The sequence below is a fragment of the Procambarus clarkii genome, chromosome 92, assembly GCF_040958095.1.
Source record: "Procambarus clarkii isolate CNS0578487 chromosome 92, FALCON_Pclarkii_2.0, whole genome shotgun sequence".
Lineage (NCBI taxonomy): Eukaryota > Metazoa > Arthropoda > Malacostraca > Decapoda > Cambaridae > Procambarus > Procambarus clarkii.
Genome location: NC_091241.1, coordinates 13,129,110 through 13,142,460, shown reverse-complemented (window position 1 = coordinate 13,142,460; position 13,351 = coordinate 13,129,110). Strand labels below are relative to the sequence as shown.

The 13,351-nt window shown below is 39.7% G+C and overlaps 1 protein-coding gene across 4 annotated transcripts in view; it reads left to right on the top strand.

The window, feature by feature from the left end:
• Window positions 1-13,351, top strand: part of LOC123775022 (vascular endothelial growth factor receptor 1) — a 122,418-nt gene that overhangs the window by 8,673 nt on the left and 100,394 nt on the right. For 2 of the 4 annotated variants that reach the window (XM_045769772.2, XM_069319380.1), the window contains exon 2: window positions 6,453-6,496. The exons of the other annotated variants lie outside the window; for them this stretch is intronic. The gene's annotated coding sequence lies outside the window, so the exon portion shown is untranslated. The remainder of the gene's footprint in view (window positions 1-6,452; window positions 6,497-13,351) is intronic. 4 annotated transcript variants of the gene reach the window in all.

Sequence of the window (13,351 nt, the reverse complement as noted above, 5' to 3'; positions counted from 1 at the left end):
ATTATGTCCTTTCGTTCTAATGTTTCTTAATTTGAGCATTGCTTCTATATATATCTAATTTAGTATCATGTAAGTCGTTATCATGTCTGCCCAATACCTGTGTGTGTACGTGTGTTCTTTCCTAATAGTATAATAATAATAATAATTTTTATTTAGGCAAAGGTACATACATAAAGAGATTTTACAAAGTTTGTTGGCTTTATAGATAAGAGCTAGTACATACAATGCCTAAAGCCACTATTACGCAAAGCGTTTCGGGCAGAAACGAAACGAAATAAACTTAGAACTTAGAATTTTAAGGACTCAGACTCAGGTCCAGAGGCTTTGCCCTCCAGTATACAGATAATTTTTACCAACTTATCAGAATAAAACAGCTAAAACATTATCTAGTCTTGGATGTTTATGAACATCAAACTAATATATTGTGTCTTTGTGCCATTTTTTGTTGTATATTTTACTTCATATTTTGCTTTAAAATGAGAGGAATGTTGTCAAAGCAATCATGAGTCAACTGAAAGTTCACTGAGAATGTTAGTCATGCGAGCGTCGCTGTCACCAAGTCAGGCAAGAAGTTGGTGGGATGCCAATCGACTATCGAAATATATTGCAATTAAACGCTCGTTGTATCTTTAGTAATGGGTCAAGCATCTTAGTGAGATGAATGGTGAGATGTGTGATATTTTATGTGATTGTGGGAGAGGGGGGGGGGGTTTACTGCTTGTAAGGGGGACCAGTTTTTGTCTGGGCATGCCGTGACGTCATCGCTGAAGGTGACGTCACTGGGGAGCCGCGCCCTGATTGGTCGGGTCTCTGCTGTTTCATCCCGGAAGTATTTGTCATAGGAAACTGGCATCTGAAATTGTATTAAAACAATCCCTTTAAACAGATGAGGAAACGATCGGTGTACACCAACGATTTTATTTAATCATTTTCGATGCTGGATTGATGGATGTATGAATCCAGAGAGGATATTCAGGATTGTTGACGAACGTGAGTTGTAAGTTGCTTAAGGGTAAACACACACTGTAGCGAGTCTATACCACGAGGCAAGAAGGCTAGCAGCCTCACCGGTATTACTCTTGTGAAACCAATTGTCTTACAAAACCAAATCGTGCAATTGTGTCCTTGTACTGTAGAGAGTAATTTACAATAAGACTGTCAGCGTGGATTATATGAGAAGTGAATTATTAAGCGGATAGCGATTTATATTGAAATTAAACAATTCTTGGATGAATGAATCAGTAGCCTAAATTAAAAAGTGGCGAAGTGTTCGTTTAAACAAAATATTGAATTATGTTGAAATTGTGAAGTGTGCGGCGGTGTGTCAATGATCCGCACGACCGCCTGATCAAGGCTCCTGTGGGTAGCTGCCTTTCTTGCTGTTTCTGGTGGATTGATTACTAATAACAGATCGGTCGGAGGATCTATCTGTCTCTCTCTCTCTCTCTCTCTCTCCCTCTCTCCCTCTCTCCCTCTCTCCCTCTCTCCCTCTCTCTCTCTCTCTCTCTCTCTCTCTCTCTCTCTCTCTCTCTCTCTCTCTCTCTCTCTCTCTCTCTCTCTCTCTCTCTCTCTCTCTCTCTCACACACACACACACACACACACACACACACACACACACATACAGAGTTTACGCTGTGTTAGTCATTTAATATTTAGCGTTTATCACGATAAACAACAGAGCGTTTCTCACGATAAACAACAGAGCGTTTATCATGATAAACAACAGCGTTTATCATGATAACCAACAGAGCGTTTATCATGATAAACAACAGCGTTTATCATGATAAACAACAGAGCGTTTCTCACGATAAACAACAGAGCGTTTATCATGATAAACAACAGCGTTTATCATGATAACCAACAGAGCGTTTATCATGATAAACAACAGCGTTTATCATGATAAACAACAGAGCGTTTATCATGATAACCAACAGAGCGTTTATCGCGATAAACAACAGAGCGTTTATCATGATAAACAAGAGAGCGTTTATCATGATAACCTACAGCGTTTATCATGATAAACAACAGAGCGTTTATCATGATAAGCAACAGAGCGTTTATCATGATAAACAACAGAGCGTTTATCACGATAAACAACAGAGCGTTTATCATGATAAGCAACAGAGCGTTTATCATGATAAACAACAGAGCGTTTATCATGATAAGCAACAGAGCGTTTATCACGATAAACAACAGAGCGTTTATCATGATAAGCAACAGAGCGTTTATCATGATAAACAACAGAGCGTTTATCATGATAAGCAACAGAGCGTTTATCATGATAAACAACAGAGCGTTTATCATGATAAGCAACAGAGCGTTTATCATGATAAACAACAGAGCGTTTATCACGATAAACAACAGAGCGTTTATCATGATAAACAACAGAGCGTTTATCACAATAAGCAACAGAGCGTTTATCACAATAAACAACAGAGCGTTTATCATGATAAGCAACAGAGCGTTTATCATGATAAACATTATTCAAAGTGAATATAAAAAACAAAAATGAATGAAAATTTTACCGCAGGAAGACGCCGGCGGTCAGAGAAGGGCCAAAGCGCCACTGTTTGGCAAGAAAAGATTATATAAGAATTAGAAGTGTTTTGATCTAACGCGCTCAGTCATACTCTTGCTTCTATATCTACTTTAGTATCTTGTAAGTTGTTATCATGCCACGCTATTAACGCGCGTCTGACAACATGACTCCTTGCAAAATACACTTTAAGAAATAAATATGATTATTTATAATTATACAATTAACTTTAAACACTTGATTTAATTTAGTTGGGAAACTAAAAAGTTCAAAACTAAAGAAAGTTGGACAACTTTCAATAAATATAAACTTGATCTGGTAGCAACTAAATTTAAACCAATAATAATACTTTTTTTACACTGGATAATATATAATATAGATGCACTTACAAACATTTATAAAATAATATACATTTTTAAATATGATTTGTTTTGAACATTTGTGTGAAGATCTAAGTGTATAAATAAAAGACGAATTCACTATTAATATTTCAGTTTTCAAGTGACCTTAGAAAACATGAAATGGTCATTCGGGAAGACCGAAGAACACTATGAGGAAGTGGGTATCGACTGTGGCCAGGAATTCCCGGTCAACGAGCCCGCTAATTGGTTAAATTGGTTAATTGGTTAAATTCCCTGGCCTGGACCCCGTTCCCCCATGTGTAAACAAACCTCCCGGGGTTTACCTCACCGGTTATACTCTTCAGTCATCACACTCACCAGGAGGTAAACTCAGGCGCGAGGTGATAAAGAAGGGAGAGAAGGGGGCTTGAGAAGAACAATGAGGCAAAGAGAGTGCTGCCAGACCCAGCAACTTGGCTGAACGGTAGAGCGACGGTCTCGCTTCATGTAGGTCGGCGTTCAATCCCCGACCGTCCAAGTGATTGGGCACCATTCCTTCTCCCCGTCCCATCCCAAATCCTTATCCTGACCCCTTCCCAGTGCTATATAGTTGTAATGGCTTGGCCCTTGCCCCTGAAAACTCCCTCCCCTCTAGTGCAGCCATTTTCAAATAATGCTTCCCGTCGTTATTTGAATGCCGCACCATACCAGCACCGTAGGTGTGGCGCGGCACTTTGATGAGAGCACTGTAAGATAGATTGATTAAGATTAGGCCACCCAATAGGTTGGGTGTGCTTTACTTAGATAATTTCAAACTGTTTTACTGAACTTTAAGTATGTGCGATTTTAAATGCCTTTATTTTAGTTAATTCTAAGTTTATTTTTTTTTAGTTATTCAAGAACACAATTGTGTTTAACAGTATATGCATGTAGTGTAGGTGGAAGGAGTGAGAAGGATTGGAAGGAGGGGGGAGGGGAAAGGCTGGCGAGGAGTGAGGGAATATATATATATATATATATATATATATATATATATATATATATATATATATATATATATATATATATATATATATATATATATATATATATATATTATTAAATATGACCGAAAAAGTAAGATTAATAATTCTAACACGAATTTTCTCAATCTTTCGTACATTACGCTTCACTGTTGGAGGTAAATCAAAAATCACTTCTCCAAAATTCATTTTTATTTCTAGTCTGACGCGACACGGGCGCGTTTCGTAAAACTTATTACATTTTCAAAGACTTCACAAATACACAACTGATTAGAACGTATCTCTGATTTTATATCTACATTTGAGTGAGGTGGGAAGGGTGATGTGGCATTAACACAAGACAGAACAGGAGGGGATATTAATAGGGTATTAAAAGTATCAACACAAGACAGAACAGAAACAATGGGTATTGAATAGAAGTGTTTGTAGAAAGCCTATTGGTCCATATTTCTTGATGCTTCTATATTGGAGCGGAGTCTTGAGGTGGGTAGAATATAGTTGTGCAATAATTGGCTGTTGATTGCTGGTGTTGACTTCTTGATGTGTAGTGCCTCGCAAACGTCAAGCCGCCTGCTATCGCTGTATCTATCGATGATTTCTGTGTTGTTTACTAGGATTTCTCTGGCGATGGTTTGGTTATGGGAAGAGATTATATGTTCCTTAATGGAGCCCTGTTGCTTATGCATCGTTAAACGCCTAGAAAGAGATGTTGTTGTCTTGCCTATATACTGGGTTTTTTGGAGCTTACAGTCCCCAAGTGGGCATTTGAAGGCATAGACGACATTAGTCTCTTTTAAAGCGTTTTGTTTTGTGTCTGGAGAGTTTCTCATGAGTAGGCTGGCCGTTTTTCTGGTTTTATAGTAAATCGATTTACTATAAAACCAGAAAAACGGCCAGCCTACTCATGAGAAACTCTCCAGACACAAAACAGAACGCTTTAAAAGAGACTAATGTCGTCTATGCCTTCAAATGCCCACTTGGGGACTGTAAGCTCCAAAAAACCCAGTATATAGGCAAGACAACAACATCTCTTTCTAGGCGTTTAACGATGCATAAGCAACAGGGCTCCATTAAGGAACATATAATCTCTTCCCATAACCAAACCATCGCCAGAGAAATCCTAGTAAACAACACAGAAATCATCGATAGATACAGCGATAGCAGGCGGCTTGACGTTTGCGAGGCACTACACATCAAGAAGTCAACACCAGCAATCAACAGCCAATTATTGCACAACTATATTCTACCCACCTCAAGACTCCGCTCCAATATAGAAGCATCAAGAAATATGGACCAATAGGCTTTCTACAAACACTTCTATTCAATACCCATTGTTTCTGTTCTGTCTTGTGTTGATACTTTTAATACCCTATTAATATCCCCTCCTGTTCTGTCTTGTGTTAATGCCACATCACCCTTCCCACCTCACTCAAATGTAGATATAAAATCAGAGATACGTTCTAATCAGTTGTGTATTTGTGAAGTCTTTGAAAATGTAATAAGTTTTACGAAACGCGCCCGTGTCGCGTCAGACTAGAAATAAAAATGAATTTTGGAGAAGTGATTTTTGATTTACCTCCAACAGTGAAGCGTAATGTACGAAAGATTGAGAAAATTCGTGTTAGAATTATTAATCTTACTTTTTCGGTCATATTTAATAATATATGTCTACAGGAAAGACTGCTACCAAAATATACTAATATATATATATATATATATATATATATATATATATATATATATATATATATATATATATATATATATATATATATATATTAGTATATTTTGGTAGCAGTCTTTCCTGTAGACATATATTATTAAATATGACCGAAAAAGTAAGATTAATAATTCTAACACGAATTTTCTCGATCTTTCGTACGTTTCTTTTCACTGTTGGTGGTAATTCAAAAATCAATTCTCCAAAATTCTTTTTTATTTCTAGTCTGACGCGACACTTGAGCGCGTTTCGTAAAACTTATTACATTTTCAAAGACTTTAGCTTACACAGTTGTGTATGTGTAAGCTAAAGTCTTTGAAAATGTAATAAGTTTTACGAAACGCGCTCAAGTGTCGCGTCAGACTAGAAATAAAAATAAATTTTGGAGAATTGATTTTTGAATTACCACCAACAGTGAAAAGAAACGTACGAAAGATCGAGAAAATTCGTGTTAGAATTATTAATCTTACTTTTTCGGTCATATTTAATAATATATGTCTACTGGAAAGACTGCTACCAAAATATACTAATATATATATATATATATATATATATATATATATATATATATATATATATATATATATATATATATATATATATATATATATATATATATATATATATTAAATACGGCGCTTGAGACGAGGCTACCTCACTTGCCGGACCTAATGTCATATGATGCCACATAACTAATATTTTGACAATTAGTATCCTCCTCCCCCTCACCCACCCCAAGTGTACTGATAACGGCACGTTATGTACCAGAGCACCAGGATGTAGTCAGCATTGGGTTCTGATACTACTGACTGCTGCTTAATTGGTGTTTCAGGAGCTGCAAGAGTCGTAACCCGTTTGCTGGCGCTGGTATATCTGGTGAGTATAATGTCTCTGGCAGGCTGGTGGGCGGGGGGTCTTGTAGTATGGTATACCCTGTAATAATGTAATGGAGGAGTTCATGTAATTATTATTTTGTCTCTGGCACCTTTTGTAAGGTGGCTTGATATTTAACGTCAATAAAAGTTTGACTCGAGTCTTTCTAATAAGTAAAGTGACAGCTAATAATAAGGGCATTAACAGTAAAGGAAAATGTAAACCAAGGTAAACTTGTCAATAATTCTCCGATAATTATTTGAGCTTTATATTGTTATTACACGATAACAACATATAAGATTCTAAGGGAAATTGGCAAAGTGGACACAGAAGCATTGTTCAAACCTAGGAACAGCAGAACAAAAGGTCATAGATGGATTCTGGACACGCAAATGAGTCATAGAGACTTTTTAGTCTCTATGACTAAAAAGAGACTTCTATTAGAGACTTTTTAGTCTCTAATAGAAGGGAAGAACGTTTGCATTGTTAGAGCTGTCAATAAATGGAATAAGTTAGATGCAGACGTCGATGAACCTAATTCGATTCAAAATGTTAAATGTAAATATAATAAAAGTGTCAGAAATGAGTCATCATTACATTAATCTACGAACGTTTGGAAGGGACCAGTAGCCTAGCGCGACACTTCCAGCACATCTAGGTGAGTACACACGCACACACGCCCGCACACATGAACACACACACACACACTCATGACACTCATCACACACACACACACACACACACACACACACACACACACACACACACACACACACACACACACACACACACACACACACACACTCAACAACACCAGACAATCAACTATCAGTTGAGAGGCGGGACCAAGGAACCAGAGCTCAACCCCAGAAACCAGAGCTTTCTGAGTACTCACCACAATTAGGTGAGTACTCAGAAAGGCAAGGAGGAGGGGATGTAGCGTTTCTGGTCATTTGCAGATAACAAGACAAACGAAAATGCAGACTACCTCTCTGACACCGGAGGGGAAAACCAGTGGTGTGAGAGCATTTAACCTCACAAACAGCACCACACACACACACACACGACAGTGAAAAACACCAACAAAATATGTATAGATAACTACAGATGGCTTAAGGCGCATCTTTTTTTTTTTTTTTTTTTTTTTTTTTTTGAGATATATACAAGAGTTGTTACATTCTTGTACAGCCACTAGTACGCGTAGCGTTTCGGGCAAGTCCTTAATCCTATGGTCCCTGGAATACGATCCCCTGCCGCGAAGAATCGTTTTTTCGTCCAAGTACACATTTTACTGTTGCGTTAAACAGAGGCTACAGTTAAGGAATTGCGCCCAGTAAATCCTCCCCGGATTTGGGAACATCCCGTGTGTAGGTTCGAACCCCCATCACGGCCCTTGTGGATTTGTTCATGTAGAGATAAACTTCAGCGAGCAGCAACACTCTACATAGAGGGAATGATCAGGGAGAAGCGCCAAGCCATTGCGACTACATAGCACCAGTCTCCGTGGTGCAGTGGTAAGACACTCGCCTGGCGTTCCGCGACGGTTTGTCCTGGGTTCGTATCCTGGCCGGGGAGGATTTACTGGGCGCAAATCCTTAACTGTAGCCTCTGTTTAACTCAACAGTAAAATGAGTACTTGGTTGTAATAACGATTCCTCTGCGGCGGGGATCGTATTCCAGGGACCTGCCCGAAACGCTACGCGTACTAGTTAGTGGCTGTACAAGAATGTAACAACTCTTGTATATATCTAAAAAAAAAAAGCACTTGGAAGGGGGTCAGGATAAGGATTTGGGATGGGACGGGGGGAAGCATAGAATGGGAGCAAAGTTACTAATCACAGAGGACCTAAATTATGGAGACATTAAAAATATAAAAATTCCCCCATCTGGAGGGGGAAGAAGGGTTAGTGTAGACTATGAACAGTAACGTCTTAACTCAGCATGTCAAAGGTGACACAAGGAACAAGGGGAGGAGGTAGACCTTGTCTGCCGGACTTGACCTTCACTCAAAATGAGGAAACAAATTACTAATTGAAGAATGAAATCCCACAATGAGCCACTGACTCGCGTGTCCTGGGGCCAGATTCACGAAAGCACTTGCGGAAGCACTTACGAACGTGTACATTTTTCCTCAATCTTTGACGGCTTTGGTTACATTTATTAAACAGTTTACGAGCATGAAAACTTCCCATTCAACTGTTGTTATTGTTATAAACAGCCTTCTGGTGCTTCGGAGCTCATTAACTGTTTGATAATTGGAAACAAAGCCGCCAAAGATTGAGAAAAGATGTACAGGTTCGTAAGTGCTTGCGTAAGTGCTTTCGTGAATCTGGCCCCTGGTCTTTAACTGCATGATGGAACTAAAAGCAATATATATATATATATACAGATCATATACATATATACCCCCCACCATAAGCTGACTAACTCTTGGGTACCAATTTACTGTTAGGTGAACAGAAGTATTAGGTAATAGGAAATGCACAAAGCCATTTCTGTCCCGCCCGGGTTTCGAATCCGGAATTCCAAATTGTAAGTCGAGAACGAACCCGACTGTACTACCAGTATCGAGTTCAGAGAAATCAATGTTGAATTAAGCGTTTTATAGTATTTTTGTTTTGTTAAAAGAAAATAATATATACACGAGCTGAGAGGGTCGCCGCCCCGCCCAGATCCTTATCAACAAGTGCGTCGTCCGCACCGCTGCCGGGCGTACGGTAAAATAATAGTTAGTCTCTAATGGCCAAAATAATTCCTGTTATTTTGTGTGTTCTTATACGGTACGTAATTGTTCTTATATACCTGTGTTCGTGAGGATTGAGTTTTACCTATCGTATATTGCTATGTATCATACATACGTATAAAGAATTATGAATGAAATCAGTCCGGACTATCTCTCCCGTTGATTCATTCCCTTTACAAGCTAACTGTAGTAATATGGGGTCAGATTCACGAAAGCACTTACGCAAACACTTACGAACGTGTACATCTTTTCACAATCTTTGGCGGCTTTGTTTCCAATTATTAAACAGTTAATGAGCTCCGAAGCACCAGGAGGCTGTTTATAACAATAACAACAGTTGATCGCCAGTTTTCATGCTTGTAAACTGTTTAATAAATGTAACCAAAGCCGTCAAAGACTGAGGAAAGATGTACACGTTCGTAAGTGCTTGCGTAAGTGCTTTCGTGAATCTGGCCCATGGTTTACTATAGAACTATTTGTTTACAACTTTCCACACATCTCGGTTTCTGGCTTCCATGTGTCTGTTCTCTTGTGATACATTTTTTAAATGTAAATTTTGCCCCGAGGGGCGAGTTTATTGGTACTTTTTATTTTTATTTTATTGGTACTCTGATATGTATCTTTCTAGTTGATAAGATATGAACCGATGTGTGAAAAATGTTTACTGTATAGTGTAGAGCAAGTTCCACTGTTCTTCCTACTGCTTTCTAGAGTAAAAAGAGGCAATATGATCACGACATACAAAATAGTAGGAAGAATCGGCAGAATTGACAAACAAGAATTCTTGAAACCAGCTACTTCAAGACCAAAAGGACATAGGGGTCAAACTAAGGAAATAAAGCTGCCGAAACGAACATTAGAAAAGTTCATTTTTGCAAAGAGTGGTAGACGGTTGGAACAAGCTAAGTGAGAAGGTGGTGGAGGCCAATCCCGTCAGTAGTTTCAAAGCGTCATATGACAAAGAGTACTGGGAAGACGGGACACCACGAGCATAGCTCTCATCCTGAGGTGTGGCCACGTCTGTGGTAGAAAATAATAATAATAATAAAAAAAAACACTTGTGGCTCAGTAGACAGCGCTCGGGGGTCGTTGTCCTAAGGCCCCGGATTCGATTCCCGGCCGAGACAAAAACAAATGGGCAGAGTTTCTTTCACCCTGATGTCCGTGTTCACCTACCAGTAAATAGGTACCTGGGAGTTAGACAGCTGCTACGGGCTGCGTTCAGGGGTTGTGTGTGAATGTAGTAAATATGAGAGGAAAATGGGTGGAGGGTAAGACCTTAAGACAACCGACGAAAGGCGGGGTCCAAGAGCTAACACTTCGATCCTGAAAGCACAAATAGTAACACACACACACGCACACTGGTGTGTAGTAACACAGGTCTACAGTAGCCAGGGGTCAACAATACCCACGGGTCTACAGTAGCCAGGGGTCTACAATACCCACGGGTCTACAGTAGCCAGGGGTCTACAATACCCACGGGTCTACAGTAGCCAGGGGTCTACAATACCCACGGGTCTACAGTAGCCACGGTATACTATAGATCAGGGTGATGGCATTAGTCAACAGGTTAGGCTGTGCGTGTGACCGTTCACACACACACACATACGCGCGTGTGCGTGTGCCTGTAAAGCGAGTCACAGCCTCATGGAACCCAGCGTCTAGTTCTGCTCTTCACAATCAACTGTGCTGAACGCACACATTGTATTAAGATCATATAACCCCCTATTAAAACTACTACCACCATCACTAATCTTTTTTTCCGCGATGTGTCCAGGACTCTGACCTTTTCGGGCTGACGTGAAGTTCGTCTTAAGCTAAATGTCCGCTCTGACTAACATCCTCCACCTCTTGGCTATACTGTTATATTCCCAAAAGTAAATCTCTATCGGAAACCCACTTGCAGAATACCCTCGTATGTTTGTTTTTTTTTTCCGCCAGAGGTAATGGCGTCGCCATTTCATCTGCCTGTTTATTTGTTTTTTTTTTACGGGAATTATTGTCCCCCGTGGCCCGGTCTCTGACCAGGCCTCCTTGGTTGGTGATTTCAAATATTCTCTCTTGAATGCTAGGTATATTTAATTATTTCAGCATATTGAGAACTTTGGTAGTTATAGGACAGCCAAGTATAATTCTGAGTGATTCATTTTGCATTTTGTCCAGTCTATTAATACTTTTGCCATTTTGCAGGACTAAAGCTGGTATATGATAGTCTATTAGAGATCTTATATATGCTAAGTACATCATTTTTGTTATTCTAATATTAACACCGTATTTAGGGCTGTACCCCACTACAGTTCTGAGAGCCGTGAGTCTGTCTCTACATTGTTGATGGAACTTATTGACTGCAGTTAAGGTATAAGGGACAGAGACATCAAGGTATTTGAAAGTAGAGACATAGGCTATTTGTATGTTATCTATCTATACTTTTTGTGGTCCACTTTTGCGATTACCAATTTGTCTGTTAAATACCTTAGTTTTAGCAGCGTTGATTACAAGACCAAGGCTCTCACAAGCTGTATGTATACAGTTTAAGATTGTTTGCATTTCGCGGTGTATTTTAGTATGTACAAGGATGTCATCTGCATAGCTGATAGTGGTGTTTGCCGGACTAGTTAGGATTGATTTTAGTAAGGCATTAATTAGAACCTTAAACAAGATAGGACTTAGTATTCCTCCTTATGGGGTGCCTAGTTGCATTAATTTACTTTCACTCCTGTAGCCTTGGAACAGTGCTGAGGATTCTGGTTGGTAAGATAGCCTCGTATCCACAGTAACAAATCTCCACTTATGTCCATTCTTGTTAATTCATACGATTCACTTCCTTATTAGCAATATCAAAAGCATTTTTTAAATCAAGAAATGTTGTGTACTTGTGCCTTCTATCATTTGTCGTGGCAGGACTGGATGTCTGGCAATGTTTCCTTCTACCATCCTCAAACATTGGTCAAATGTTCATTAATCCAGCAGCCGTTTTGTGTGTTTATTGTAACACATTACGCATGACAAAAGTTATTACGTCCCAACATTTCTCTCAAGAATGCTTTGTTGAATTTCTGGGTTAGCCTCGCACCTCTAAATGCCACACTCGCGTATTGTTAATATATATATATATATATATATATATATATATATATATATATATATATATATATATATATGCAAACAAGCCTGAATGGTCCCCAGGACTATATACAACTGAAAACTCACACCCCAGAAGTGACTCGAACCCATACTCCCACAACTGGTATGTACAGGGACGCCTTAATCCGCTTGACCATCACGACCGGACATAAGGAAGTGATAGCCGAGGCTATATGAACCACTTCCCCGCCGGCACTCGGATGGTAATCTTGGGCATAGCATTTTATCAAATCACCTCATTCTTTGGGGCACACGTGAGGAACACAAATGCAAACAAGCCTGAATGGTCCCCAGGACTATATACAACTGAAAACTCACACCCCAGAAGTGACTCGAACCCATACTCCCACAACTGGTATGTACAGGGACGCCTTAATCCGCTTAATCCGCTATAGTTGATAAAATGCTATGCCCAAGATTACCATCCGAGTGCCGGCGGGGAAGTGGTTCATATAGCCTCGGCTATCACTTCCTTATGTCCGGTCGTGATGGTCAAGCGGATTAAGGCGTCCCTGTACATACCAGTTGTGGGAGTATGGGTTCGAGTCACTTCTGGGGTGTGAGTTTTCAGTTGTATATAGTCCTGGGGACCATTCAGGCTTGTTTGCATTTGTGTTCCTCACGTGTGCCCCAAAGAATGAGGTGATTTGATAAAATGCTATGCCCAAGATTACCATCCGAGTGCCGGCGGGGAAGTGGTTCATATAGCCTCGGCTATCACTTCCTTATGTCCGGTCGTGATGGTCAAGCGGATTAAGGCGTCCCTGTACATACCAGTTGTGGGAGTATGGGTTCGAGTCACTTCTGGGGTGTGAGTTTTCAGTTGTATATAGTCCTGGGGACCATTCAGGCTTGTTTGCATTTGTGTTCCTCACGTGTGCCCCAAAGAATGAGGTGATTTGATAAAATGCTATGCCCAAGATTACCATCCGAGTGCCGGCGGGGAAGTGGTTCATATAGCCTCGGCTATC